The sequence below is a fragment of the Centruroides sculpturatus genome, unplaced genomic scaffold (assembly GCF_000671375.1).
Source record: "Centruroides sculpturatus isolate CEXI.00-Female unplaced genomic scaffold, Cexi_2.0 scaffold247, whole genome shotgun sequence".
NCBI classification, from domain to species: domain Eukaryota; kingdom Metazoa; phylum Arthropoda; class Arachnida; order Scorpiones; family Buthidae; genus Centruroides; species Centruroides sculpturatus.
The window spans coordinates 73,000-79,129 of NW_019384615.1; positions in this window are offsets into that span (position 1 = coordinate 73,000).

A 6,130-nucleotide genomic window follows, 5' to 3' on the forward strand; every position below is an offset into this window, starting at 1 on the left:
GCAAGCGGAGGTTGCGGGTTCAAGCCCCGTCCTGGGCCAGTTCTTTTATTCCAGAAGGTTCTAAATTTAATTTAATTATTTATTTATTTAATTTTAATTATTAATTTACTTACGAGATGGTGCCTAACGCCTACCTCTTATGACAAATTGCTTTATTTCTAATCATTTAAGTAGCCATATAATAGCCCGATATTTAGGCGATCGTTTGGCAATTTAGTATGTATACTATTCGGGCTTTGGGTTGTTGTTATATATATATATACCTCGCCAGGTGTTATGTTAGCTGGCTGAGTGCCATTGAGGGTCGTGGGCGATGAAGTTGTCCCCAGTCAGTGATGTATTTAACCAAGTAAGGTTATATCTAATCTAATATACCTCTGGAAGCAAAGGCTTGCTCGGGGTCCGGGTGGCATAACTGATAGCGCACGGCACGGCAAGCGGAGGTTGCGGGTTCAAGCCCCGTCCCGGGCCAGTTCTTTTATTCCAGAAGGTTCTAAATTTAATTTAATTATTTATTTATTTAATTTTAATTATTAATTTACTTACGAGATGGCGCCTAACGCCTACCTCTTATGACAAATTGCTTTAGTCTAATCATTTAAGTAGACATATATTAGCCCGATATTTAGGCGATCGTTTGGCAAGTTAGTATACTATTCGGGCTTGGAGTTGTTGTTATTTGGATACTAAATATTGTTTAAAAACGTTGCATTTAAATTAGGTATACATTATGTTTCTTGTATAATTTTATTCGTTCTGTGATATTTAAAATTGATATGCTAACAAAGTATAAAATACTCGCTGTAATTATTTACTTGTAAAAATAAAAAAGAATTTATTGATAATTGTGAAGTGAAAGCACTAATTAAGACAGCGTAATCGCCAGTTCTAAATAAGAGTGAAAAACGTTTTCAAATTTGAAAGATACATTTAAGTTCACACGATAGCTTAATTTATTACATACGAAACTTTGATTAGAATAGAAATGTCCATGAATCAAAGTTATATGTCTAAAGATTTATAATGCGAAAAATGTGATTGTTAATAAATTATGTAAAGATTAAAGATAATTCTTTAAGCAGAAAGAAAAATAAGAACAATAAAATATTATTTATCGTGTTTTAAATTTCTATTATTTTGTGGGCTAAAATTTAAAAATTACGATTTTAGTAATATCGTTCCTGATGGATGTTTTATTCACTCTAACGAGCCAATAAACATGTTAATAAATTCGCTTGGCCAGCATGCTATTTTTACATTAAAACTGTTAAATATTTATTGAATTAAACTTCATTTAATATCTAAGAAATAATTTCAAATCTTATTTTTCAGAAGAACATCCCAAAGGCTTCTCTGTCTCCAGAGGAAATCACTACAATTGTAAATGAAGGCTATACATTTCGACCGTTATATAGAGCATTCATGGAACTTGAGAAATACTCTTTAGTATCAGAAATTATATATGAAGAAGAGGAGCCTGACTGCAGACGATTTGTCGGAAAGTGAATATAGCATCGAGTCAGATATGATCTCGAGTGAAGATGATGTTTCTAACAACGAGAATACAAACGAAATACTAGAAGAATATAATGTCGAACGAAATGTATTAACACCTCGACTCGAATTATCTGTTTGTGAGTCACTATCAATCAGTTCAAAATTAACTGGTTCTCAAATTGAACAATGCAATTCAAATTTAATGATAAAAATAGACGAAATGTCTACCGTCTGTGGCGAATTGGCTGTCTCAGAATGCAAAGGATGTACTGTATAGACAAATTTTTTACATTGAATGAATCTAGAAAGATACTTGAAGAAGAAATGCTTCAATTATTACCTGAAACAAGCCAAGAAATATTATAAAATGATTTTTAAAAAATTCAGTTCAATAAAACTGAATTTGAATTAAATAAGAATGCTTCACGGCTTAAAGAAAATGTCTGCGGTGATGCAATTGGATTAAAAAAAATTAAAGAAGGTAAGATCACAAAATTTCGCTACATTACGTTTGATTTTCTCTTTCTTTCAATAAGTCAACATTATTCATTATCCTTCTTTAATACTTGTTAGGATTTAAATATAAAAGTAATTCTGAAAATGTTTTTAATATATTTTCAAACTTAATACTGTATTAATTGCACATTTTCTGTCTTTAACGGCTGTTTGCTTTAATTTTTTATTATATTTGTGAAAAGTACAAATTGAAGTAATACTTCTAGAACTTTCTTAAATTTATAAACGAACTTTGCTCTAATCAAAAATATTTTCTTAATTGTTTTGTCACCATTTTAACTACCAATTTGAATTCCATAACGTATAAATTGATAGAACATTAATTTATTAATTTATCTCAGAAACTATTCATGTGACGTTAACTTAGAAATTAAGTAATTCGAATTTGGAAAACAGACAATATTTTAACACATATTCTGTATATTATAATTCAAGTTTAATCTATCTAGTATTTATTTGTGTAATTAAAAGTTGATTTTCATCTAATTATACTTGATGTAGACACTGCTCATAATTATTTGAAACGGAATTATTAATACATATTTGATAATAAACATCTATCAAATATATAAATGGAAAGATTTTATTTTAGGAAACAAATCAATTTGACAAAAGTTCTTTGCATATGAAGTATACATATAATCTATAAAGTACATAAATGCAAAATAAAATAAATAAATTTATGATTATGACATCATAATTACAAATGAAATTTTTGTGTCTGTTTTATTTTATTGTTGTTTAATATTTTATATATACTTAATGACAGAATTATAATTTTTAATAAAGAAACGATTGAAGTTTAAATTATAAAATTATTTTCTCAGAAAATAATAAAAGTAAAGACGAAATCAATGAAAGACAAATGGTTAACAAATTAACCGATTTCATGCTAATTAAAAACGATGTTCTTCCAAGTTCAGACGTGGAAGAATCCTGTGCGGAAACAGAAAAAGAAGTGAGAAAATGTTTTGTAGTTTTATTGTTTATATTTAAGGAGCGGTTAATATTTTTACATCTCACAACCAATAAACATGTTATTAAATTCGCTTGGCCAGCATGCTATTACTTTACATTAAAACTGTTAAATATTTATTGAATTAAACTTCATCTAATGTCTAAAAAATAATTTGAAAGTTTCAATAATTTAAGTAAAGTAAATAATGATTTTAATCAAAATCACAAAATTGCATTCTAATTGATAGAGAGATAGGCATATATAAAATATGACTGATTAAAACATTTAATTATTTGAAAATTATGTGTTAAAAGTGAACCTGTTAAGTCGATAATCATAATTAGCAAACTTGAAATAATTTAATTTAATTGAAGAACGTTTAGAAATGTTTCTATATTGAATTGAATTTTCAGATTTGTTTACTATTTTAATGGTACTGTACATAACTAACTCGATTGATAACACGAAAACTAAAAGTAGGCTAATTCAAAAATTAACTGTTTGACTATTCACATAAATAATATTAATTTTTTCAATATCACACTTATATAAACTTCATCGTTTGCATTTTTATTTATTATTTCTTAATAAATTGATTTATTTATTTCATTATATAAATCAAAATACATTTCTTAAAAATCTAAAATTTTATGACAAAACCTATCTAATTTCTTAATCAATGTAATTTATCAATAATTTAAATTGCATTAGCTAAGTAATTAGATAAGTATTGTCATAAAATGGTATAAATATGAATCGGTAAATATATTTACCACTAAATTCGGTTAAAAAAAACAGGTAAACACGTAATAATTTTTGAAGCCAAATGTTTATTTGTATACATTTTTACATGCATCCATATCCCTTTTACGGTTTAAATGTTATTTAAACCGTAAAAGTAGTTTACTTCATTTATCTTTTAAATTATTACTTCACAATATTTAAATAAATATTTAAATTGTATCATAATACAGCACTATGCTAGACATTTTCTCAATGTAATTTCTTTCTTAATCCGCAACGCCTACAGCGCAAAAATCATTTTAGTTGACAAACTGGAATATATTTACAAATCGGTAAATTTGCAACTTCTAATATCAATCTAACAACAATGTTTTGCTCGTATTAATTTTTATTTTACACATTAATGTTGTTAATGTGATAAACGTATTTCGTTTTTTCAATGATTTTTGTTGTTGGACTGCAACTTGAAAAAATTGTAGACCTATAAATGCCCACTATCGTTCGTCCGTCTGTCTGTCATTCCTTAATCTTGAGAATAGAACTAGTTAGATGAAATTCGAAACCAGATGTGGAAAGTATAGATGCAAAAGACGTAATTAACTATATTCGAACTTCCGGTGCAAACCAGAAATCACGTTATTTCAATTCAAATCTTTCCTCCTGAAAGGAGTTAGATAGATGATTGGGCACGACTCCATTGCTAATGGAAAAGTACGATAAATAGGGGCAAGCCACTACTAATTTAAGTTGTAGAGCATATATTTTAAATTAAATAAGTTAAAAATATGTTTAAAAGTTTCATTAACATAATATTTTTGCAAATTAATTAATTCGTTTAATTAACTTATAGTGATTTTTATAAGTAGCAAGCAGCTAAGTAAACAAATAGCATAGTCTGTTTCATATAAAACGGAATTTACTATTGGTTTGTTTACTTACTGTTTGTCACTTAGAAGCATTATTATATTGTAAATACAGTAGACCCCCTATAACACTGTTGATAATTCCGTGTTATATGAATTCCATGTTGTACGAGTCACTTAGATTTTACAAATACGTGTGCCGGGCTGTGAACGGCTCACGTATTTGTAAAATCTAAGTGACTCGTACAACATGGAATTCATATAACACGGAATTATCAACAGCGTTATAGGGGGCTACTTTAATTCAATCATATACAGTAGAACCTCGATTATCCGGACCTCTATTATCCGGATTGTTAAAAATAAACAAAAATTTTACGAATTTGCTGATTTGCACTTGGCGAATTACGATACTGTTTATGTACGTGATGGAATGCATAATTTTTTGTTTCAACAACATCTCATCCGGCACAGTGACCGTAATAAAAATATAACTTGACATACGTATTTATAAAAAAATTTATTTTCAAATTACATCATTTCTATGACCAAGGGCGGCGTAAGGCATGAGCAACATGGGCCACCGCCTATGCCTCGCGGTCCAAAGGGCCTCGTGTTTCGAAGGTTTACGCATTACTTAAAAGCCGCGAACGCAACGAAAAAATTTTACTCGTCATAAAACAATAAATAGTTTGTCAAATTTTTATTCATAAAAATGCAGTTTCAACTGCTTTTTATTTTATAAAATCCATCTTCTTGCGCCACCAGAGGACCTTTTAAACAATAGGTAATTTGTTAGCGTTGGTCAGTAGTAGTCGAAATTAAATACGAACGTTTGTTTCTTGAAAATTTGATCACAATTTAAATACAGTATTTACTTTTAATATTACCGATATGTCATCGAAAAGAAAATGTGTTGTATTATCATTAAAAGACAAATTAAAGATTAAATTAAGACTTTAATTTGTCTTTTAATGATAATACAACACATTTCATTTGTTTTCGATTATCCGAATTTTTCATTATCCGGACTACCTTCATCCCCAATTAGTCCGGATAATCGAGGTTCTACTGTAATTATAAGACGTTTAATTACAAGAACAAGAACAATGGTAATAATAACAGTAATAAAAACAAAATCATAAAATATATTACATTATTAAACTTATGAGCATAATTATTAAACTTCTAAACATCTATTGATTAAAATACTGTATATTAGTTTAAATTTTGTGTAATGAAGAGAGGATTATTTTGCCAATGTTATATAACATAATCTGCTGTATCATATGTTGATAATATATGTTATACAACATACATAATTCATAAATAATTAATATGTACGTGTAAAAAGAGAAATTTTTCATATAGTCAAATGTTTAATAAAATATAAAAATAATTTCTTACAACTATAGATTGTAAGATAAGTTGAAACAATATTGAAACTGTACAGAAAATATTATAATTTTTAATAAATAATATTATATTTTAAATATTTTTATCATTTAATGATAAGTAAAATGATTATTTTATATAACCGTGTGACGTCAAT